This window comes from Equus przewalskii, chromosome 28 (assembly GCF_037783145.1).
Source record: "Equus przewalskii isolate Varuska chromosome 28, EquPr2, whole genome shotgun sequence".
Lineage (NCBI taxonomy): Eukaryota > Metazoa > Chordata > Mammalia > Perissodactyla > Equidae > Equus > Equus przewalskii.
In genome coordinates, this window is record NC_091858.1 from 26,577,578 (window position 1) to 26,603,233 (window position 25,656).

At 36.4% G+C, this 25,656-nt stretch overlaps 1 protein-coding gene across 1 annotated transcript in view; it reads right to left on the minus strand.

Moving 5' to 3' along the window:
- TENM3 (teneurin transmembrane protein 3) overlaps positions 1-25,656 on the minus strand; it is a 2,420,957-nt gene that overhangs the window by 797,630 nt on the left and 1,597,671 nt on the right. The window contains exon 8 of the mRNA XM_070598205.1: positions 15,174-15,254. The gene's annotated coding sequence lies outside the window, so the exon portion shown is untranslated. The remainder of the gene's footprint in view (positions 1-15,173; positions 15,255-25,656) is intronic.

Sequence of the window (25,656 nt, forward strand, 5' to 3'; positions counted from 1 at the left end):
AAAAAGAACACCTACTTTTTCTTCACTTCAGTATGTGCATGCTTGCAGATGCTGATACGTGACAGATCACCCTGGAATGTGCAGTCAACTCAGCTCCACGGCCACGAGTGTGTCTACGAATTTTATCAGAGAGAATACGACTAACAGGGCTCTGCTACAAATCACAGGAATCACATCTGGGGTTTCTACACCGTGCTCTCTAACGCCAAATGAGTTAGATGAGGATGGGATATTTTAAAGAAAAAGTAAGATTTATCTCGTTAACTATTGTTATCGCTGTACACTAAAATTTAAAAACGTCTTTACAAATTTAAATGGCGCTGCAGATATGAAGTGCATCCTCATGAGAATAGGTCACAAACAGGGTCAGTAATTTCTCACCTGTTTTCCAAGTTGGCAGCGATTTCTCTCCACTGCGATTCTACCATCTCTCAATTTTACCTAATTTCTAATAGAGTGTACATATTGCTGGGAGACATGGAGAATTGACATTCCCCAAAACCAGTTAGGAGGGTCATTGAAAACATTTTTACTGTGATTGGAGGTAATCTCTTTCACTGAAAATCCCTCAGAGAATTTCTTTTTTGCCTGTAATGTGCAAAGACAGTAGTTCATTGTATGGATTGTACTGAATATTGTTCTTTTGAATTTGGGTCACTAGACAGTGTTGATATCTGTAGGTGGCCCACATATTTCTGCACATATAATAGGTAAACAGTCATAGTCTTACTCTCCCTTACCAGAGAGGTGTTTAATGGGATAACACACAGTGCCACGGAGCTGCCCAATACAGGCATCCTGTTTTCATCCAAGACTAAGTGAGGAGCTGATTCTTAACTCTGAAAAGGGAGTAGACCTTCCATCAGGGTGATGGGAAATGCAGCCTGCGACTGATGGCGACACAGATGGCAGGCTCATAGACAGACAGCACTCAGAAGAGATAGATAGAGCCATCCCCTTTTAAGAAGCAAACAAGGAAGTCGACAAATGATAAAATATTAGAAGAAAAAAGCTTCCTCAAGACTGCATTTGAGGTATGCACTCAGCACATACAAATGTGGAAATAAAAAATCATCTACAAATAACAAGAATCATAAATAAAACAGCATCCCTGAGCAGAATGATGTGCTACACTGAGAAAACGATCAGCAGAGAAGGTCAATTCAGAGAGATGTAAATTTTGATTAGACCAGACTATCCTTAACATACTGCTAAGAATTCTCTCCGATTCCTTAGTTTAGTTTCCTTCCTCTCTTCTCCTCAACTTCTTTTCCCTCCCTTCTCATCTCCTTTCCTCTTTCTATTTTTTTTAATCAACCTAACCACACAAGCTGTTACCTACATATCTATCTATCTATCCATCCACACAAATATAAGGACACACACCCTTGCATAAGTTAACCACACTGCCAGATATATCTATCCTTCTCATTCTAGATTTAGTCATTTTCAATGAAATTTTTCATGATCTTCACAGAACTGGATAACTAGAATATATGGAGCCTACCTGAGCATTGGAATAACATTTCTGGTGCCTAGAATAGATCAACCAGTAAGCAATACCCCTTATATGAGGATATAATGACAGCCAGGCTCATTTTGATTTACTAATGCTCCAGTTTGCACCACGGACATTAAAAATGTTCAGGAGGAATGACAGAATCTGCTGTATGCTTACCCAGCCTCCAATGTCTCCTTCCTCTTTATAACAAAACCAAACCCTCACTTTAGTCTAGGCAGTCACGCACCCATCTAGAAGACCACATTTGCCGTAGATGTGCTTATGTGACTACTTTTTGGCCATCTGTATACAAGCAAAGTAAAGTGTTTTACTTCCTTGAAGCCTCCTTACAGGAAAGGCTGGCATCTTTCTTTGTCCCTTCCACTTGTTGTAGGCCTGAGAGAGAGATGTGACGACTGGAGCTCTAGCTGCTGTATTGGACCTGATCCAATACCACAAGGGTAGAGTAGTAAAGGGCTAGAAAAAGCCTTGATGACATCATGGAGCTGCCATAACTTGGGACTTACTTTAAGTGAGAACATAAATCCCTGTACATCGAAGTCACAATGTTTTGGCAATCTCTGACTTGTGGGTGACCATAAATACTAACTAACAGAGTAGGTAAAACTAAATATGAAAAACTAAATAAAGTACTTATCAACAGAGTTTTGATGCTTCTGCTTTTTCGATTAGTATGGCACCAAATACAGCTATAAAGAAGAAAATCATCTGTTACGACTTGTTTTTTTTTTTTTTTTTACCGTTTTTTTCACATCCAACGTAGGTTGCTTAGATTTAATAAAAAATTATATTGCATTTAGGGGCTGGCCCCATGGCCGAGTGGTTAAGTTCACGCGCTCCGCTGCAGGCGGGCCAGTGTTTCACTGGTTCGAGTCCTGGGCGCGGACATGGCACTGCTCATCAGACCACGCTGAGGCAGCATCCCACATGCCACAACTAGAAGAACCCACAACGAAGAATACACAACTATGTACTGGGGGGCTTTGGGGAGAAAAAGGAAAAAATAAAATCTTTAAAAAAAAAAAATTATATTGCATTTAAATTTGTTACTATTCAATAGTATGTTAATCATGAATAACTGTCATGCATTAATTTCATTCCTTAACTCAAATCCCACTTCACTGTGAACTCTCAGAGGAAGAAACGTTTTTTTTCTCACTCCTTTAAACTCCAACAGCACTTACATATACTACCCTTTTGGCATGTGTTTTTTTAATTTATTTAACTAGATTGCAAACTCATAGAAGACAAGATCTTTGTATTTCACCCAGCTCTTAGGCAAATGATTTATATACAATGGGTCTTAAATAAGTGTTTATTGATATTTATGATTATTTCTATATCTTGCGTAAAATACATTTTTCCATTAAATCTTAGCAAGGGTAGTATTATTATCAATAATGTAATTATTCCTTTGTCTTTATTTTATCACTTTTCTTCACAGTTCCAGTTACTTCCAAAAGAAGAAATATAAAGGTCGAAAATATATGACCTTGTAAACGAAGGAGAATAAAATCTATGAATATCTGAAATCCTCAAACTTTTAAATGCTATTAATAAAGACATCAAAATTCTGTTGAAGATACTTTGCATATCTAATGTTCTTAACAAAACATGCATTTCAAGCAGAAGTTTTAAGGGTTTTAAATCACAGATTTTCACAGCATTTCCTTCCGGCAGCTGATGAAAATTGGATAATATACAATCAGAACACTTTTTCTACACATTTTAAATTGATTGAAAAATAGAAACAGATTTAACATTCCAAAAAACACATTTGCAACCGTTATATAAAAATGGTCTGATCTGATTTAGTAGATTCTAGGTATAGAAACTTAGAGCTGACAGCATTCTTTGGGATGTTTTAAAACAGAGGGAACGTATTACAGCACCCAAGCTGCTACTGTCTCAAAATAAGTGCCTCTGACTAACAGTTTGAATCTTCTACAGGGACTATCATAAAAGAAAACCTTCAGCTTAATGAGAGGTGTTCTCTGTGTGTCATTGTAGGTACGCGTCTGACATTAAATAGGTTATGAATAGTGTCTAAGATAAATGCATAAAAATAATACGTTGCTGAACAGCAGATATATAGAAATACAACACATTTGCATAAAATTTGAAAGTTCAACATTTCTTACCATTTTCAATATGATATATAACTTGGGGATTGAAAAATAACTAGGTAACTATTCAAGTTGTCAGGTTGCATTAACTGGGTGTATATTCAAAGAAAATAAATAGTGAATAAGACTGCTTGCCTTACATCATGTTTACTAAGCTATCTAGGCATTGACTACATGGCCAGAAATGCAGTCCAGAGAACATGATACCCTTAAATAAGAGTAGTCATATATATGGCCAGAGATACCAAATTTAGTCTCAAACGCTGTTTTACTTAATCAATTCATTCTTTTGCTAAATGTAAGAAAATCTAGGACATTTCTCTCTGCATAAATGATTTTCCTGTAGGGTGTTTGGGCATATCCAAGTTATTATGTGTATTTTTAGAAGGCCAGGTCATGATAGCTAAAATATAAATGGCTGTCAGAGGAACTGAGGACAGAGGTTCAAGAAATAAGAACATGTCTTAACTTCTCCTCTCCTGAATACCTCAATGCCTTTGACCATTCACACTTTCATCAGGCCAAGACACTGGATCCAAGTGTCCGTGGAGTTAATCCAACCAACCATGGCTTGTAAGAGCAATTTGCTGTCATTTGACAATAAAAATTCTTCTAAAAAGGGAGAAATCTTTGAGTAAATAGAATACATTTTTCCTTTGTAAGAAATACCTTAACAAAAAGTATGATTTGTGTTGCACAGCTTATTTCTCAAAACAGATTTTGACTACATTGAAACATTTCAAAGTGCTATCAAATGGAGAGGTAGGTTGTACGCAGACTTACAAATTGGTAAAGAAAAAAGATATTCTTAAAAAGAAATAACACTATTAAATTTGGAAAAGGTAAACTGAAGGTTAAAAATGATTGCATATTGAAGACAAAGTTGGATCTTACAGGATTCTCAAACTAAAAATCATTATGATTAATATTTATAAATAGAGTAGCCAGGAAATTTATTGACAAAACTAGAATATTTTTGAGAGTCAAATGGGGAGCTATTAATAATAGGTATTAACTGGGACAATGTTAGCAAAACCAGGAAATGTGTTGACTGTATTTACAAGAGGTGGGGGGACAATATTTAGCTAGATATGAACATGATGAGATGTCCTTTAACTCTACCAAAATGAAGACACAGACTCATTGCAATTATTTTGTCTATCACTAAAAATTGTGATGAATCATAAGAGCTTCCACACATGGCCATGATGGAATAACTGGCCCTGGACCCACTGTTCCACCCTAAACAAGAACAAAGCCAAAGAGAATATATGAGACATCTGTTTGGAGGCAATGGACAATAGGCAATGGAGGACCATGATCTTGGAGAGAAGGGAAACATGTGAAGGGAACTCCATATCTGTCCTGGCTTCCTGCCTTGTGGCTGTGTCTAGAATGCATAAAGGGAAGCAAAGCCAAAGTAGAGCACTGTGTTATCATTAAACAGAGAGGCAGACTTCAGGGCTGCAGAAGCATCTGGAATTTGCATGGTAGGGTACTAGAAAGGAGTATGCTGCAGGGTAGGGGGTAGGAATATGGAGGAGTGGAAATCCACATGGAGATTCTCTGTGGGTCATCGGCTGAGGCTTGGGTTGTACATATGGAAGGCAAGACTGTATGTGATTGAGTAGAGAATGGCTATTTGTTGTGAGGCTGAGAGCTAACATCTTTCTTTATCTCTTTTATTTATGGTCATGCAGGAAGGAAAGATGTTGAAGCCAGCTAAGGCTGAGTGGTAAGAATTTGTTAAACATCTCAAAGCACTGAGTTGTGAGCAATGATGAAGTCCCAGTGTAAGGGATATGCTCGAAGGCAGAGGACAAAATGGAGATATATCCACCCTAACAAAAAATAGTATCATTCTGACAGTTTTAAAATGATCCATCTTAATTTAACTGCCTGCCAGAAAAAAATTCAACACCATTTAAAGGAAGACAATATAACCAGATTCCATGATTCTGTAGAACAAATCATCAACAATGTCCAGTGTACAATTAAAATTTGTGAGAAATAAGGAGCCAGTACTGTGGCCAAGTGATTAGGTTTGCATGCTCCTCTTTGGCCAGCTGTGGTTCACCAGTTCGGAGCCTGGGTGTGGGCCTGCATACTGCTCATCAAGCCATGCTGTGGTGGCACCTCACATAGAAGAACTAGAATGACCTATAATTAGGATATACAGTTATGTCCTGGGGCTTTGAGGAGGAAAAAAAAAGAGGAAGATTGGCAACAGATGTTAGTGCAGGGCAAATCTTCCTCACCAAAAAGCAGACTTAAAAAAAACTTACTAGAAATGAGAAAAAGCAGAAAAATGTGACCCATAATCAAGAGAAAAATCAAGCAATCAAAACATATTCCAAATAGTTTAGATGTTAAAATTAGCAGGCAGGAACCTTAAAACAGCTATTATAAAGATACTCAAGGACTTAAAGGAAAATAAGAACATAATGATTGAACAGATGAGACACTCTCAGTAATGAATAGAATATCTAGAATGGAAAAGTAAAGTATCTGAAGGGAAAATTCACTGGATGGGTTTAGCAGAATATTGGAGACCGAAGAATAAAGTGTCAGTAAACTTGAAAAAAGATTAAAAGATATTACCCAATCTCAAGAATAGAGAGAGAGAGAGAAAAAAAAAATTAACAGATAGCCATAGGCCATAAAAAATCAACCTTAAACTAAAGCTCACATGTTATACAAAAACTAACTCAAAATGGATCAGAGACTTAAAGGTAAAATGTAAAACTAGAACATTTTTACAATAAACCAGAGGAGAAAAATCTTAGCGACCTAAAACTGGTGAAGAATTCTCTCTTGACCCTTATAGCATTATCCATAAAAGGGAAAGTTGATAAATTTGACCTCATAAAAATTAAAAACATTTGCTTTGTGAAAGACTCTTTAAAGAGGATTACAGAAAATATTTTCAAATCACATATCCAACAAAGGACTTGTGTCTTGAACATATTGAGTACTCTCAGAACTCAGCTTTAAAAAAACAAATAATCTAGGGGCCAGCGTGGTGGTGTAGCAGTTAAGTTCACACACTCTGCTTTGGTGGACCAGGGTTCGCAGGTTCAAATCCCGGGGACAGATCTATGCACTGCTTATCAAGCCATGCTGTGGCAGTGCCCCCCAAAAAAGTAGAGGGAGATGGGTACAGATGTTAGCTCAGGGCCAATCTTCTCAGCAAGAAACGAGAGGATTGGTGGTGGATGTTAGCTCATGGCTCATCTTCCTCAAAAAAAAACCCTAAACAATCTGATAACAAATTGGGAAGAAGACATGAACAAACATTTCACCAAAGAGCAACATGTCTGGAAAATAAGCACATGAAAACATATTCACTATCATTAGCTATTTGGGAAACGCAAACGAAAATCACAATGAAATATCACTATACACCTATGAGAATGGCTAAAAAGAAAAAGATATTGATACCACCAAAGGATAGGAAGGATGTAAAGGAAATGGATCATTCATACATTGCTAATTGGAATGTAAAATACGACAGCTGCTCTGGAAAGTAGCTTCATAGTTACTTTTAAAACTAAACATGCACACCTACCAATTGCACTCTTAGGGTTTACCCCAGAAAAATGGAAGTGTATTTTCATGCCAAATATGTGCATGTCCACAAATGTTCATAGTAACTCTGATTATTTCCAAACTGGAGACTACCTTTCAGTGGGTGAATGGTTAACCAAATTGTGGTATAGTCATAACACGAAATACTACTCAGCAGTAAAAGGAACGAACTCTTGATACATACAACAACTTGGATGAATCTCTAAAGCAATATGGTAAGTTAAAAAAAACCCCAGTCTTAACAGATTGCGTAGTATATACTTCCATTTATATAACATTCTTTAGATAACAAAATTATAGAGATGGAATACAGACTAGTTGTTGCCAAGGGTTAGGGATGGGGAGGATGGGTATGGCTGTCAATGGATAGAATGAAGGATCCTTGTATTGATGGTACAATTCTGTATATTGGTTGTAGTGGTAGTCGTACAAAGCTATACATGTGATAAAGTTGCACAGAACTACTACTACACACACACACACACACAAATGAGTGTATATATAACTTGTGAATGAGTAAACTGTGTGGACTGTACCAATATCAATTTCCTAGCTCTGATACTGTGGTATAGTTATGCAAGATGTAAATACTGGGCAAGGCTGGGTGAAGGCTTCACAAGACCTCCCTGGACATTTCTTTTAAACTTACTCTGAAACTATAATTATTTCAAAATTTAAAAAAGTTAAAAAAAAATGAACACAACCTTAGTGACCTATGGGAAAATATCAAGTGGTCTAAGATACATTTAACTAGAGTCCAGAGGAGAGAGAGAAAAATACTTGAAAATAAGAAAAAATATTTAACAAATTAAAAATCAATCTTTAGATCCAAGAAGCTCAGCAAAAACCATGAAGAAAGAAAAAAAAAGCATACCTAGTCACATAATAGCTGAAAACCAGGGATAAAGAGAAAATCTTGAAATCATCCAGAGAGTAAAAGACTCATTATATATAAGGCAGTGGTTCTTAACTGGGGAAAAATTTGTCCCCTGGAGAAATCTGGCAATTTCTGGAGACATATTTGATTTTCATAACTGGGGATGGGAGTAGGGTGCTAATGGTAACTAGATGGTAGAGGTCAGAGATCCTGCTAAACATCCTACAATACATAAGAAAGCCACCTACAACAAAGAATTATATGTCTCAAAATATAAAAATTGCTAAGCTGAGAAATATCGATAGAAGGGAATAACAATACAAATGATGGCCAACTTCACATCAGAAACAATGGAAGCCAGAAGACAATTAAATGACACCTTTAAAGTGAGGGAAGCCAGAATTCTATGGATTCAGAATTCTGTCCAGTAAAAACTATCCTTTCAATGGATTAACATAAAGGCTTTCAGATAAACGAAAGCTGAGAGAATTTGTCACTAGCAAACCTGCACTGCCAGAAATGCTACAAAAATATCTTCAGGCTGAAGGGAAATGATACCAGATGGAAACTTGATCTACGGGACGGAATGAAGAACGCGGGAAATGGTAAATACATAGGCATATATATATATATAAATAAATATAAATACACATATGTATATATAAACTCTTTTTCCTTCTCAGTGTTAGGAGTTGAATTGTGTCTCCAAAAATTCATGTGTTGAAGTGCTAACCCCTAGTACCTGTAAATGTGACCTCATTTGGAAATAGGGTCTTTGGGTCTTTGCAGATGTAGTAATGTTATGATGGGATCGTTAGGGTGGATCCTAATCCAATAAGACTGACATCCTTATGAAAAGGGGAATTTGGGTGCAGACATGTGTATCTACAGAGGAAGAACGCCATGTGAAGACTGGAGCTGTGCTGTCCCAGCTAAGGAACTACCAGAAGTTAGGAGACCCGCCGAGAACAGAGCCTTCCTCAGCACCTACAGAGGGAGCACAGCCCTGCCAACACTTTGACCTGGGACTTCTAGCCTCCAGAACTGTGAAACAATGAATTTCTGCTGTTTAAGCCACTCAGTTGTTACTTTGTTACAGCAAGACTAGCAAACTACTACTCTTAGTTTTTTTTAAACAACTGACTGTTTAAAGCAAAAATAAGGATATTATATTTTAGCATCTTAACGTGTGTAGAATTAAAATGGATGATAAGAAGAGCACAAAAATAAGAGTAGAGACATAAGTCTACTGTTGTGAGGTTTTAAAATATTATGTGAAGTGTACTCAGTAAACCCTGATAAGTAAAGACTGCATATTATATCTATTACATTAGGTACAACTAAAGAGCCGGAATGGAAGAATTAAAATCGATATTGAAAGAAAATTTGATTAACTCCAAAATAAAGCAGGAAAGGAGGAAATAGGGGAATCAAAAACAGGTGCAATAAATAGTAAGATTGCAGACTTAAAATGTATCGTTAATTATATTAAATGCAATGAGCTAAACACTCCAATTATAAGGCAGACCACACAATGTGCAAGAACTAAATATACACCATCTCAATAAATTCTTCTTTACGAGATATGGAAAGATTGAAAGCAAAAGACTGGAAAAAGATATACCATGAAAACAATAGGAGAAGTTAGATGATGTGGCTTTATCAATATCAGACAAAGCAGATGCGAAGACAAAGAGTGTTGCTGGAATAAAGGAGGGATATTTCATAACAATAAGAGAGTTAATTCATTAAGAACTTATAACAACCCTAACATAGGTACGTGTGTATACACCTAATAACAGAGCTTCAAAAATGTGCGAAGCAAATGTTGATGGAATAAAAGAAATTGATAAATCCACATTCATAGTTACAGTTTTTAACACCTCTCTCTCAGCATTTTATAGAATAAGCAGATATAAAATTGTTAGGATAAAGAAGATTTCAACCATGTGATCAGCCAAATTAAATAAATTGATATTTATATAACACCACTGCCAACAACTTCATAGTATGTATTTGTTTCAGATGCACTTGGAACATTCACCAAGACAGATTTCATGCTGATGCTGGGCTACAAAATAAAATGTCTCAATAAATTTCAAAAGATAGAAATCTCACAAAATATGTCTCTAATAACAGTGGAATTAAATTAGAAATTCGTAAGAATAAGAGATCTAGAAAAATCTTTAAATATTTGGAATTAAAACACCATTACCTCTAAATAATGCACAGTGAAAGAATAAATCATAAGGGAAACTATAAAATATTTTCAACTAAATTACAATGACAACATCTTGAATAAAAATTTGCAGGATGCAGCTAAAGCAATGACTCAGGGAAAATTGGTAGCATTAGAAATACTTATATTTAAAGAGAAGAAAGTCTTAAAGCTAATAATCTACATTACTGCCTTAAGTATCTGGAAAAAGAAAATCAAATTAAAACCAAAGTAAGAAGAAGACAGGAAATAGTAAGAATAAGAGCAAAAATCAGTTAAATTAAAAAACAGAAAAAAGAATAAAGAAAATTAACAAATTCTAAAGTTGGAACTTTGAAAGACTAATAAAATTAATGGACCTCAGGAAAACTGATGAAGAAAAAATATTGAAAACACAAATTGCCAATATCAGGAAAAACAGAAGGAATGTGGCCACAGCTCAGACAGAAATTTAAAGGAAAATAAAGGAATATTATGAACACATGTGGGAATATGCTTGACAACTTAAATAAATATGTTGAAAATCCCAATTTACCAAAATTAACAGAAAAAAATGAAAATGTGAATAACTATATATTTCAAAGAATTGAATTTGTAATTAAAATCTTCCCACTAAGTAAACTCCAAGCCATGATGGATTCTCTGGTGAAGTCTATCAAAATTTTATGGATAAATAAATCTACGCAGGTTATTTAAGAAAAGACAGGAGAAGGAAGTACTTAAATACTTCCTAGCTCATTTAATGAGGCCAGCAGTATCCTGATAATAAAGCCTGACAAAAATATTTCAAGAAAAGAAAATCGGAGACCAATTTTCCTCCAGAATATAAACTTAAGTAAGTTTTATTAGTAAAATATTATCAAGTCAAATCCAGGATTACTTAAAATGGCCTTTCGTTACAACCAAATGGGGGTTTATCCCAGGAATGCAAGATGGGTTTAGCACTTAAAAGATCAATTTAATCCACCAAATTATCAGAAAAGGAAGAAAGATTGTACAATCATTTCAATATGTGCAGGAAGAAAGGCTTTTGACAAAATTCAACACCTATTCATCATAAAAAGCAATTAAACTAGAAATAGACAGAACTTCCTTAGTCTGAAAGACATCTACAAAAAGCCTACAGTTAACGTCATCCTTAATGATAAAACATTGAACACTTTCCTTCTGAGATCAGGAACAAGGTAAAGATGTCTGTTCTCTCCACTCACATTCAACATCGTTCAGGTAGTCTAGTTAGCACAACAGGAAAGAGAAAGACATAAAAGGCATAACTGGAAAGGTGAAGTAAAATTCTTTATTCATAGACAACATGACTGTGTACCTAAAAATCCAAAGAACCTAAGGAAAAAAACTACTCTAAGTAATAAGCAAATTTGAATGATTGCAAGATGCAAGGTCAATACTTAAAACATCAATTGTATTTCTACAAACTGGCAGCAAACAACTAAATGGAAAATGGAAAACTTTAAATTCAGTTTATAGTAGCATAAAAAAGATAAAATACTTAAGAATAAGCTCAAAAGATGTGTGAGAGCTCTACACTGAAAAGCACAATCAATGGAAAAAGGAGACGAACAAAAGGAGAGAGTTACCATGTTCACGGACTGCAAGACTCCAAATCGTTATAAAACTCATTTTTCTTCAAATTGAACTACAGACTCAGTGTAATCTCAATCAAAATGCTAACAGGATTTTGGGTAGAAACAGAATAGTTGATTCTAAAATATGTATGGAAATGTAAAGAATCTAAAGCAGCTAAAACAATCACAAAACAAGGACACAGTTGGAGGACTTACGTGATCTGGTTTCAAGACTGCAGTGTTCAAGATAGTGTGGTTTTGGTAAAGGGGTAATTGAGTAGATCAGCGAAATAGAGGAAACAGTTCAGAAATAGACATATATATCAACTGATTTTCACAAAAGTGCCAAAATTATTCAATATGGAAATGGATTATTTTTCAATAAACCGTGCTGAAATAATTGCATAAAAATGTGAAAAAAAGCATCTCAACTCCTACTTCAAACCATGCACAAAAAATTAATCCAAGATCATCTTAGACTCAAATGTAAGATAAGAACCAAAACTATAAAGATTTTCAAACTTGTTCTTGGCAAATATTTCTTAGGACACAGAAAGCACTAACCATAAAAGAACAAAATTGACCAAATAGACTTCATCAAAATAAAAACACCTATTTATCAAACTACATAGTTAACAAAATAGACAAGGCACAGACTGAGTGAAAATATTCATAGTACGTAAAATCTGACAAAGGTCTTACATCTAAAATATACTTTAGAAATTCCCACAAATCAGGAAACACACCTAATGGGCAAAAGACTCAAAAAGACACTTCGACCAAAGAAGAAATGTGAATGGCTAAAGCACATGAAAATATGCTCATCTCTTTAATCATAAGGGTAATGCAAATTAAAGCCACAAAGAGTCACAAGAAAAGCTAAACCCAGAAGACTAATAACATCAAATGTTGGTGAAGATTTGGGACAAATAGAGCTCTCATCCATTTCTGGTGGGAGTGTAAAATGGGACAAAGGCTCTGAAGTGTTAGACACTTTGTTACAAGTTTACACACACAGCTGCCCTATGACCCAGAAAGTCCACTTCTCGGTATTATTCGAAGAGAAATGAATACATACATACAAAGACTCCTACAAAAATGTTTGCCACGGCTTTATTCACAATATCTAAAACTTGGAAACAACCAAAATGTCCAATGGGAAAATGACAAAAAAAATTGTGGCATATTAATTTGATGGACAATTACTAGTATTCAGCAGTAAAAATAGTACGAACACCTGTTACACTCAACAGGGATGAAAGTCACAAACATTATACTGAATGAAAGAAGCCAGAAGCAAAAAGGCACACATTGTCTGATTATATTTAAATGAAGTTCCAGGATAGGCAAAACTAATCTCCTTGATAGAAATCAGAACAGTGGTTTTCTATGGAAGGGGGCAGTGGTGGTTACGGATTGATCCCATCTTTGTTACGGAAAGAACTCCCTGTTTTCCACCCTCATGCATATTAGTAACTGAATGGAATATATTCCAAGTAGCTATTTTTGTAATTCCCAACCTTTTTAAAAGTTGGGATATTGTCAAATATCTTTTAATACCAATTTTAATGTTCCAGCTCGTTAAGTGATTTATAACATACATATTCTTTAAGATAAATAGAAACCCACTGAATAGCTTGAAATAAAACTTGATGAGGAATATTACTTTAATTGTTTTCTTGTATGCAAAATTCACATAATTAAAGACGATGAAGGACATGTTCAAGAACAGATTGAGGTGATGTAGGCATACGGAGGACCACAGGTCTCTCTAAACTGGAGTGTATACTAAAATTTAGGAGCAAAGTCAAGAAGTTTCTCTGGGTAACAGATAAATAACCTATAATGGACCAGATTAGACAAAAATATCACACTGTGATTTGCAGATCATTAATGGTAAATGTAAAGAGATTTGGGTGACAAATTATTTTTAAGAAAGGCATCAGTTGCCCTAAAACGAAAATTACTAAAGTAGGCTGAGAAGTCATAATATTTAACATAATATTCAATAATAGCATAAAATAAATTGGGAAGCAACAGTTTTTGGGGGGAAATTTAGGATGGGTAGAAACTCTAATACCTTTCTCTTCAAGATCTTGATCAATAAGATACTATCTAGATCACTAAGTGGAGCATTTGAAATGTTAGGGTTTAATTGCATTTCTTGGGAAGATGCCTAAAAATTAACAGAGATTAATAGGCTCTTTGTAAGGCCTGCTCTAGAGTGGATACCTGGAAAGGCAGTTCTCTCTCTTGAAATAAATAAATGTGATCCCATTTCTCATTTATTATGCTAAATACAATAAAGCCTTTAACAAATGTATTAAGCCTTTAGCTCATCTAAGTGTACCTCTATTTTCTTGGTTCGTTTGAGAAACCATGCAGAATCTTCATCCTATGTTAATTACCAATTTAATCAGTCAACGCTACAAGAAAATCTTTTGCTTTAATTATAAAAGACAGTTGCTGCAAACATTTGACGTGATGAATACCTTTCCTGAACTTGGGCAGGCTATAATTTATGAAGCACAAGCATGAGGAAAAAACCGGAGTAGAGTGCTTAATCAGCAGTGACCCTCAATTAAAACAGGTGATATTTGCTGGGTCTAAGAAGAAAAGCAATCCGACTCCAATTAGCTGTCAAATCATCTGGCAAAACAGCTGTTACGTAAATAGAAAATCATTTGGCCTTCCTGCTCACTTTTTCAATTCCGTCTTTATTTTTAAGTTGTTTAAAAAGATAGTCCCTCCATTCACATACAATTTAAAAACAGGGGATCCTAATCTGCAGTGTTACAAATCGTGGCTGTAATTAACTTTGATGGGGCTGAGAAAGAGTGGTGGGGGTGGTGTGAGAAGGGGCACGAGGGTGGGAGGGATCTATTGGGGTGCTGGTAGCACTGTGTTTCTTAACTGGGTGCTGTCACATGGATGTGCTCACTCAGTGGAAATTCATCAAGCACTCATAACCTGCACATTTTTCTGAATGTTACACTTAAAAAAAATTTACCCAAAAATATAAATTCCTTCCAGAAATATATGGAATCACTTCAGCATTGTGTCAAAATTGAAAGGCTTTATGCTAATGTCTATAAAAAAAAACAACTTTCTTGAAAACTTTCCTCATCAAGTCCCTCTAATCACCAAGAAAACATGCCAGAATATTTAAAAAATTTATGAAATCGGGCTTCAAACAAAATAGAGGCGCAAACATTTGCTTTCTGATTACAATCAGATTTAAAATTTAAATGCTACTCACCCAAAAGGAGTATTCTCTCTGAATTTGGTGGCAGGTTGCTCATTAGAGTTGCCAAGCAAAGAAGCTGGTTACGGTACAGCCCTGGAGAAACAGTACAAATAGAAAAATTGCTGTACTATAAGGTATTTATTTTACTATAACTGTATATATTAATACACTATAATGTATTTATCTACATAACTATAGTGTGATGACTCATTCATGTAACAAGCAATTGCTAAGTATCTTTGCATGTACCAGGTGGTGTGGGAGATTTGTAGATATATAATGCATAATTCCTCAAAGAAATTAGGTAAATAAAGAAGTATAATAAGCATACCAAACTGGTGAGTGCCATAACAGAGGTGTACATCAGATGCTGTGGGACTCAGGAGGCAGAAGAGGCTGCTTCCAAGAGGAAGATTGAGTAAAGCTTTATGGAGGAGTTGGGGCTTAAGCTGAGACTGAAGGATGAGTATGATCTCTTACAGACAGTTCCAGCAGGAGATGGAACAGGGAAGAATGGATGGGGAGGGCCATCTGAGTAAATGGGACAAAGTGACCAAGGTACAGAATGTGAACCTAATGGAAAAGTGGGGGAGCTGAATGCATTTCAGTTTCAGTGAGGGATGTTTTCAGAGGATTTGGAAGGCAGGTAAAACTTTGGGGCTCCAGGTTGAGTCACTTGTAATGTTCCAGGCACTATGCTAGGCCCAGGGATACGGCAGTGAATAAGAAAGACCTGAGCCTGGCCCTCCCGATGCTCTCAGTTCATCAGGACAAACTAATACAAAGGATTACAACAATGCTTGAAAAAGAGTAGAGGCGTCTTTGCGAGTCTGCAGCAGAGGAAACAATCTGCTCCAAGGGTCACAGGTAAAAAATGACGAACCTCAGGGAAGTGATCATTAAAGCAATGAAGTTAGCTGAGATCGCTGAGGTGGGTGGAGAAGGAGGAAGGAGAGGAAGGGGAGGAAGAGGAGGAAGAGGAACAAGAAGAAGGAGGGAGAGGAGGAGGAGGAGGAGAAGAAGGAAGAAGAAGAAGAGGAAGAATATATAAAGAGGGAGGGATCCAGGCAGGCTCACTCACATTTAGAAGAAAGGAAGAAGCAAGCGAGGAAGCAGCTAGAGAGGAGTAAGGAGGCTCAGCAGAGTTGGATGGAAGACAAGTGAGAAATATTTTACGGAGGAGGCTGTGCTCGAGAGCAGAATGCTTTCACATCAGGGTTACTAATGAAGAAAGGTCATTTCTTTTGTTTGTTGATTTGGTTAGGTGCAAGGTATTCACATTAATGATGAAAATTGTGGGGATCTGGGGCCTGACCTGATATTCAGCCATTACATGCAAACCTCAGTGCCAATTTGTACAGCCAATATCTGTATTTGTGCCTGTGCCATACTAGTTGTTAAAAATTTTGCAAATCACCCTAGATGAGGGCATAATCTGCTCTGGTACGTAGTTATTTCCATGCAATGACTCTCAGATTTTTTTTTTTTTAGCATATCAAGGGGCTCTGCAGGTGATTAAGTTCAGTGTATCAGGGGTCCTTGCAAGGGATTAAAGTGTCTCTTCCTCCTCCATCCAGGTTACTCTTCCCTTACGATTTGGAGATGTCTGGACATGGAACCCCCTAGAGACAGTCATGAAGTGACGAGAGTTCACGTTTATGGAGAGCAAGCGTATTTGCACTGTTCTAAGGGCTTTAAGAGCGTTAACTCACTGGATCTCCACAGCAAAGATATAAGGCAGGCACTATTTCTATCCAAATTTTACAGATGAGGTAACTGAAAATGAGAACATTTAAGGAATTTACCAAAGGCCACCCTTCACAAAGCCAGCTCTTATCAGTGCTTTTTCTCCTGTCACAGTCAGAATACTGCTAATTCTCAATTGAGCTTCAACTCCCATATTATGGTGACATCCTGGGGTGCCCTGGAGCATCTTGAGCTGGAGCAAGTAGGAAGTGGACTCCTGTGACATTTGCTCTTATTTTATAACTTGATGAGAAATGTGGAATTTTTACGTTGTTGTGGAACACACACAGGCATCAGGCACTTAAACCGTAAAGCATTATGCATTATGTTTCTTCAATTCCTGGTTATCAGATGTCCCACTGAGAGCCTGGGGAGGTGGGGTGGGTGGTAAAAGGTGCCATGGCCGAAGGTGACAGTGGGGACAAGCCAATTCCCAAAGTCAGGTTTAGGGACTCAGCGGTCATTTATGATTCTAGAGACTGCATTTATAGGAGAACGGTGAATACACACACTGATGAGCTTTCTGGAGTCAATCTCTGGGGTTTTACAAATCAGCACCTGTTGCTTGGAGCTGGAGAATTTCTGTGTCCTGTCTACTTGACTACTGGAAATGGTTGGGAGAGGAAAACATTGGTTTCACTGCATTTGGAATTCCACACTGAAGCAACTTAAATGCGTTTCCTTGTGGAAATGTGTGGGTCTGGTTCCACAGTCGTATTGGTAAAATATTCTTTTCTAATTATCTTACTGGCTCTGTAGGCTTTTGTATTCTGGCTCAGGAACCTAGTCACGTTATCTAATATTATTTTATAAGAGAAATTTCTACAACAAAATATTTCTATGAGAAAATATATTCCATATTTTCCCGTTTATTTATTCATTCAAAAATATTTATTGAACGTCAGCTATATGCCTGGCACTGTATTAAATAGATTGTTTATTCTATAGTCAGCAAAAACAAATATGGTGACTAGCCTAAATACATTTCCAATGACCAAGTTGAAAAGATGCTTCAAAATACAATTACTATTCCAGCTGAAGATTGCCTATTTTTCCCTAAAACTGACCTTCTGTTACTTAAGAGAGGACTGGGCAGCAAAGAAGGAAGTGAACTCGTGTGAATGTAGCACATGTCAGTGTCAGCCACCGGCTGATGTTTCACGCATGTAAATTCCCTCCATCCCCACAGCGATGCTGTAAGGTGGGTGATCCTCTCCCTGATTTGAGCCCAGTTTGGTTGACTCTCAGGAACACACTTTCTCTACTAGACCAGATTGCCTCTCCAGAGATGAGAATTTTTGTCTGCAGCTCTGCCCCTAACTTGAACTCTTGAGTAGCAGTCTAGTTATCTCTGTCAGTTTCCTTTTTCATAAAGATTCCTTTATTATGCTGGAAGGGTATCACTGGCTCTTTATAACTAGTGGCCAGCATTCAGATAGTCTGAGATGTTGGCTAAGCACGTTTGAAGGAGAGTTGACTGTATGTGCTTGCTTTCTTCTGGGAAATGCAAATATATATATTCTAATATTAGTGACAATTGCCATTAAAATTTGCAACGTGATTTTCATTGATTCAAACACCATAATAGAGCATTATCAGTTAAGAGGCCTGCCAATATCAAGATAAACATAATAGGTTTTGATTGTAATTGTTTAACCTTGATATACTGATAGTGTCTATACTTCATTGCTTATAATCATATAATTTTAGAGAATATACTAATTACTTACTTAAATAGTTATAGCACTTAGTATCACTGGTGAACCATAGTTCTCTTTCCTGAAATGCAGGCTCTCTATCAGAGGGATCTTGAACATTAAGCAATGATACAGGGCTTAACTTTCCTGGGGTTCATAGGTTAAAATAAATCATTAAAATAGATCATTCCCAAAGTTATCAACTGTAATTATGTAGTTTCAGTGACTTCTCAGTCTTTGAAATTTATAGAATTTTTATAGAGTGAAATTATATGCCAACAAAACAACCAAAGGCCGCGTCTCTAACATAAATAACAATAGTGAAGAAGTTGGCTTGACTGTTCAGTCCGTCCAAATGAAGAGCTAGACTCCCACACAGCCGATCACCACACAGTTAATCACAAGGGTGTCAGAAACTTCTAGACTGAATGTGACTTGGGGTATTTAACTACAGTTTATAGTTAACAGCCTAGATTTCTTGAAAATTACAGAAGCTAGAAATAGCATGTTAATTTATGGGGAGTAATTACTTAAGGGTGCTACTGAGTTTAGCCATGCAATCAAGATTATGGTTTCCAAATATCAAGTGAATTAAAATAATCATTTACTATTAACTTTACTCTTGCAAAAACTATTTTTGGCTTTCAGTAATTTTATACCCCTTGCAAATATTTAGAAAATAACAGATCTAGAGATTTAAAGAAAATGGATATAGTATATAACTTAGAGTGATACATATTCTGTGCAGGTTTATAAACAGTGGTAACCAACTGACTACTTAAAATGGCCTTAAACTGATGAATTTCAATGTTCATAGACATATATTTTTCTACATTCTGAGGTTTTTCCAATCAAGTCTCCTTAAATATATATTTGGGAGGATTCTGATAAGAATCATAATACAAATGGAAGAAGAGCGAAGTGACCAGATTTCCAAAGCTCTACAAACCCAGGGACATGGATCATATCTGAAGATCAGAGGGAAAAAGCGCCTGTGATGAAAATAGACAGAGTGGAAAAAAACAGTTATTTCTGTCAGTGCCAAAAAGCTTAGAGAGTCACTGATTAAGGTCACGGCCAATTTTATCAATGAGGAAAGTGCTTTAGCAAGGCTTCAACCCCTCATTTTTACCATCCTCTGTGTAGGCATGTGAACGACGTTACTGTCAGGGTGTCCATGATCAAACACAAAGGGCATTCAGGGTCATCTAGACTAGAGTGTTTTAAGCAGAAAACCTAGTGTCTAAACCTCACTCTGAATAATGCGTTGTATGTCTTCCTGCTGCCTTGTCTCATTCATGGCCAACAATAAAAGAGAAGAAGAAGAAAGAAGGAAAGAAAAAATAACCAACAACTACAGTCACATTTGCCTTTGGCTTCCCTGGAAATGAAATCTAAAACCTCCAGGGGGCTGGCCCTATGGCCTAGTGGTTAAGTTCAGTGCACTCCACTTCAGCAGCCCAGCTTCAGTTCCCAGGCGTGGACCTGCACCACTCCTTGGCAGCCACGTTGTGGTGGCAACCCACATACAAAATAGAGGAAGATGGGCAGAGATGTTAGCTCAGGGTGAATCTTCTTCAAGCAAAAAGAGGACGATTGGCAGTGGATGTTAGCTCAGGGCGAATCTTCCTCAACAACAACAAAAAAAGTCTGAAAGGTTCAGGACAAAACTTTACTTCAAAGATTTGTAAGTAGAATAACAATAACTACTGACAACAGCCAATAAAATCTAAATCTCATGCTCTGAGCCGATATCCAAACAACACATTACTAGTCAACAGCCAAACATAGCATACCTGATAGCTCAGGTGAAGTTTATTAAATCATTTTCCTATCTGTAAGCTCCACATCAGGGTGAAAGATGTGTGTACATCCACTCTGGGAGTAGTTGAATAATGTAATTGGGAATTATGACAGGACAAAAAAAATAGCGTTTTCACATTAGAACACACTTGAAATTACGTTGCACAGATAGCTTGACATGTTCAGACAAGCAGATGTCATCGGAGTCCTAATTGAGTCATAAAATCAACTCATTGTAGAACAATAAATGGAGGATGTAGCCCACGGATTTGGCACTGATGATTGAAAGTCCTGGGAAAAGGAGGATGCCCTCTGAAAAATACTGGACCTAAACGGCTAAAGGCAATTCAACCACAGAAAGCTCTGGTTAAGGAATCTCTGAACATTGGGATTCCCCATCTGGAATATTAGGGCTCCAATATCTCAGTGCCCAAACCTTTAGGGGCAGTTTACCCATCATCCTGAATCATCCCTGGTAAGTCCTCATCCTGTCAGACCTCCCCTAATTTTATTTGACTCGGATCTGTATCTTGGCTGATCTGACCACTGACTACATTGCTGCTAACTCTAGTTGTTCCCTGTCTTGGTTCCTCAGTTTGTGGCCTAATAAGGGCCTGATTATAAGGTGGCTTTTGCAGGGTCAGACAGATCTCCGTGGCTGACTGAGATACAACTTTCTCTCTGTCTTTATTCCTCTCTTTGTCTTTCTTTCTCTTTTTTTGGTAGCCTGGGGTTTTCAACTTTGTAGTCATTAGCACCCAAGAGAAGAAGGGTGAAAATGCAACTTCTAGCTGGGAACAGCCTCAGACCCCGTCAGCTCATTATCAGTGAGCTGATGCTGGGGCCCTAAAGCTCAAAGAATGCCCTATGGCCTTCTGTGGAACTTCAAAGTTCAGCCTGATGGACTAAGAACTCATCTTTGACTCTTACAGTTGAATAATATACAATTTCATAGGGGCTAATGGATACTCAGTAGTATTTGCTGAGTTTCTAGAAAGTACTATTCATAAACTAATATTAGCATGTCACCAGAATTGACTGAGAACTCTAAATCAGGTTATTCCATAAAGACATCTGACTGTAGTTCAATGCTTGGGAACCTTGCAATACTCCTGCTATTCATGTTCACATGAAAATTGTTAGAATTCCTGAAATCTGGGGAGGCATATGTCGTTATTACTGCTCTTTTGAATTGGTCGTGGTTGCAGGCAAATGTATATGAATTAACGTATTTGAAACACTACTATTAGATTTAATATTTATTCACCATTTGGTTTTGTTGTGTAGTTGTTGTGTTGGCAACATGTTGATGGTGATTTGGGTCCTCCTCAAGTATCTTTCATTATGGGGTCATTTTCCTCTGGAAAGTAGAAATACATTGATATATATAAATCCCTAAGTGAACCATGATCAAAAGTTTCGAGAACCACTGCCATAATAGGATGGAAGTCAGGACAGAAAACTTTTGATGAGCAGGGACCTAAAACAACAACTCTTGGCTGTGGTCAGGTACTCGTAGATGCTCGGATCCAGGAGAAGGGCTTAGGGGGCTAGGTACCCAAGGAATGGATGTCACGGACAGGCAATCACTTGACAGGCTTGCCCAGGGTCAGCCTTGTTTGTACATCACAGAGCATCTGAATTCATTTCAATTTTGCCTCTTATTCAGGTATCCTGAGAACCATTAGCTTTTTTGCCCATAATTTGTTTTTGCCTAACATTACTAGAAATTCATTTTCTACTCAGAATGTAAATTATGTTTCCTATTTGTCCTCAAACCAATGCAGCGTTTCTTTATGCTTTCTATGCATGATATTTACCGTGTCTGTGACATTTTTATTTAGTAGTCAGTACTAATAAATCTTCATGAAAGTAACAGAGTCATTGTGATTTTGTTAAAAATGCATTGCCTACAGTTCTTTGAAGAAGTATGAATGTTCAGCTAAAAAGACAAACAATCAAAGAAAGGAACAAACACTGTCATGGAAGCAATAGAATTCATCTTTGCATTGGTGACATTAATACATTGAGCTGACCTGTTAATTTTTTTCTGACCTCCATTCTGTTCAGTTTCTTCGAGTATGAAACTAGGGTTAAAGTAGTATTTAAAAAAAAATCCATCTAGGCAAGAATGTATGTAAATCAGCCTATAAATACAGCTGTACAGTTTTCCACAAAAATATCAGAAACTTACCAACATTTTCTATGACATATTTCTGAGACACATTCTTCACATGAACATTTCTCCTGATGTCTCAGCTAAATTTCTTTTGTTTGGATCTGTACTTATCCCTATTGATAACTTCAATGGCAACTGGGATATTCTTTACTTCTTATGGGACATACTAGTTTATAAACAAAATTAATCTATTTGAGTTCCTTTTCATGTTTCTATGTTTTATCCTTCTGGAAACAATGCTCTATTGCTCCAAACTGGATATGCCAGCTCAGTCATCAAAATAATCAAGTAACAATAATAAAAGAAATATAATACAGTTTTATATATACTATAATGAAGCAAAATTTAAAACTACTTATATCTTTTTTATTCCATTTTAACTGAGAAAATATATGTAAAAAGTTATCTATTACAGTACTTAGTGCATCATAAGGCCTGAAGAAAATGCTTTGCTTTGACCCCATTTTGACTCACTTTTCACAGTAGTTTGGTCCATGACAAAGTTTAGCGTATATATTTTTTTCTGTAGGGAGGCATTTCTGTGCATGAAATTGAAGGAAGCTTGGATGGGGTGAGAAAAAGAAAACAGTGATATTGGTACAAAGAGATAGAAAAGGAAAATTGACAATATTTTTTAGTGTATTATCAGACAAAATGAAATGATTTGCTGGAAATTTATATGTTTTACTGCACTTCCTAAGAAATATAGTCGTATATGGCAAAATGGTATTAGTTTGTGGTCTTCTATGATCCTAAGCTCTTTTCCATGCGGTTACTCCTACTCTAGTATTTGCAGAAGACTTTGTGTGTGTGTGTGTGTGTGTGTGTGTGTGTGTGTAGAGAAGTTGTGTAATTAAAAGACTTGCCGTGCTCTTTTTAAAGCTGAGTTAATATCCACTTTCTCTTTAAAGAAGCTTCTTAAAGGGCTCTGCTTTTAAACACCTTATCAAATAAAATCACTTCCTACAAAAAACGTCTTAAACATTAACATGAAATGTAACAGTTTTCATCCCAAAGATAAATTAATATTGAAGAGGTGAGCATGGATCAGAAGAGTGGATCAGGGATTCAATTTGTGGTCAGGTTTTTCACAGAAGCCCAAAGCAAAGACTATAGAAATCATAATGGCAAAATTCTACAAATTAGTCTTCATAGTGACAATGAAATTCCTCTATAATTATCAGATGTTAATAGAGAAGCCCATACAAAGGATAATTTCACAATAAAGTCACTGCTTTATTTAACTATAGGGGCAGGTAGGTCAAAAGGACAAGAGGAGAAAGAGAAGTAAAAGAAAAGAAAAGAATTCATGGTACAAAATATATTCTGCCATTAAGCCATTGTTAAACTAACCAAATAAAACTTTGTGATGTTAAATAGTATCAATAAATTTACTAATGTGGGTATATTATAGAATAAAGGCATTTTGACAAGTCATAGACACAGGAAGTATTAGGGGCATGGAAAAAAAAGGAATAAATAAGTAGTGAGTGAAATACTCAGCAAGTTCCAGCCCTGCTTGGAATATTGTCTACATAATGAATATTTCAGGTGCATCTTGAGATCCTTACATTTTTCAAAGACAAGTAGACAAGATGCATTTTACATCTGTTAAAGACTTCTGATTGCCATACATGTTGAAAGACTGCCTCAAGATTGAAAGGCGGAATGTTCCTCAAAAGCCATAGCTATGAAATATTTATTCCACCTTCTTGCGTAGAAAAGAATGAGTTGACTCTGTGACATAAATCTCTACTAATAATACCAACAAAATTACATGTCTTCTGTTAAACGATTATTCTTAGAAGGTGAACCAGGTCTTATTTGTTGGAGATGATCAGAGTAGAATAATGCAAGTATTGTTTACAGTGTTCTTGTGAAAGATAATAATGTATTTTCAAGCATTATAGCACAGGGGATATAAGGTATGATAAAGACTTCTTAAGAAAGACAATGCCGGATGAATTTTGTCCGGAGATTGTTTTGTTTATTTCTTTTTAATTTCAAAATTACATTTTTGTCGATATCACACCCTCTGTCGTGAGACCCTTTTGTGAGTAAAAACGCTGTAGCTATACCTACGAGTATACTTTTTATTAAGCAAGGCAACAACTCATGTGCCTCCAAATATTGCTCAAATCTCCAAAGCCAGCTGAATAAAAATAAACATGTGATCTGTAGCCTAAAAGTCTGCAAATGACTCCATATGATGTAAAAAAAAAAAAAAAAAAAAGAAAGAAAGAAAGAAAGAAGGAAAAAAACTGTGATTCCTTCTAAGTATTTCTTGGAGCCAATGATCAGCAGTTTTGTTTAAGTTCTGGGACCCCTGAGCCTCCATAAAAATAACTTTGAAATATTATATTATGTGTGAAAATTTTACACACACGCACATTTATAATCAGCAGGCAGGCCGTCTGCCCTTCCTCAACCTCATAATCAACCATAGTACCTACTCAAACATGGAAAAAAGAAAAGATTCAGAACTCTAAAGCACATAATCTTAGCGCCATTTAGAACCATGTGTATTTCTGAAATCCTCTATTACTGCAGATCTCTTGGTTGTATTTTCTATGGAATTGTCTGTTTCTCATTATCAAAGTCTAAAGAAATTTGATACAGTCATGTAACACTTGGCAAAGGAGTGTTAGAAAAATGCATTCCAAAGTGTTCAGCTTATCTTTTCTTTCCAAAGCAGTAACTACTGTCTGACTTTCCTCCTCTGCAGAAGCCAATTGGGAGGGTGAAGCAAAAAAATAGAACCAGAGTAAATGAAGCAATGGCCCCGTGCCTGAATCAATCAGAGACATCAGCTTTTAAACAATGAATTGTAGTTAACAGGCCCTAGGGCAACATTAACATGGAGAATTCTTACTCTGTAAAGTCACCTTTTGCTTGTAGAATGTGTACCATGCCATTCTTTGAACCCAGTTTGCCAGAATAAGGTGATGAGGGCAAAGTCTGAGGTTTGCAATGCCTGTAACTGCAATGACCAGATCGCTACTGGTCTCAGTAAACTGGGTTATAAACTCCCAGGGATGGTCTGTGGTACGTTGGACTCTTTAAGATGGCT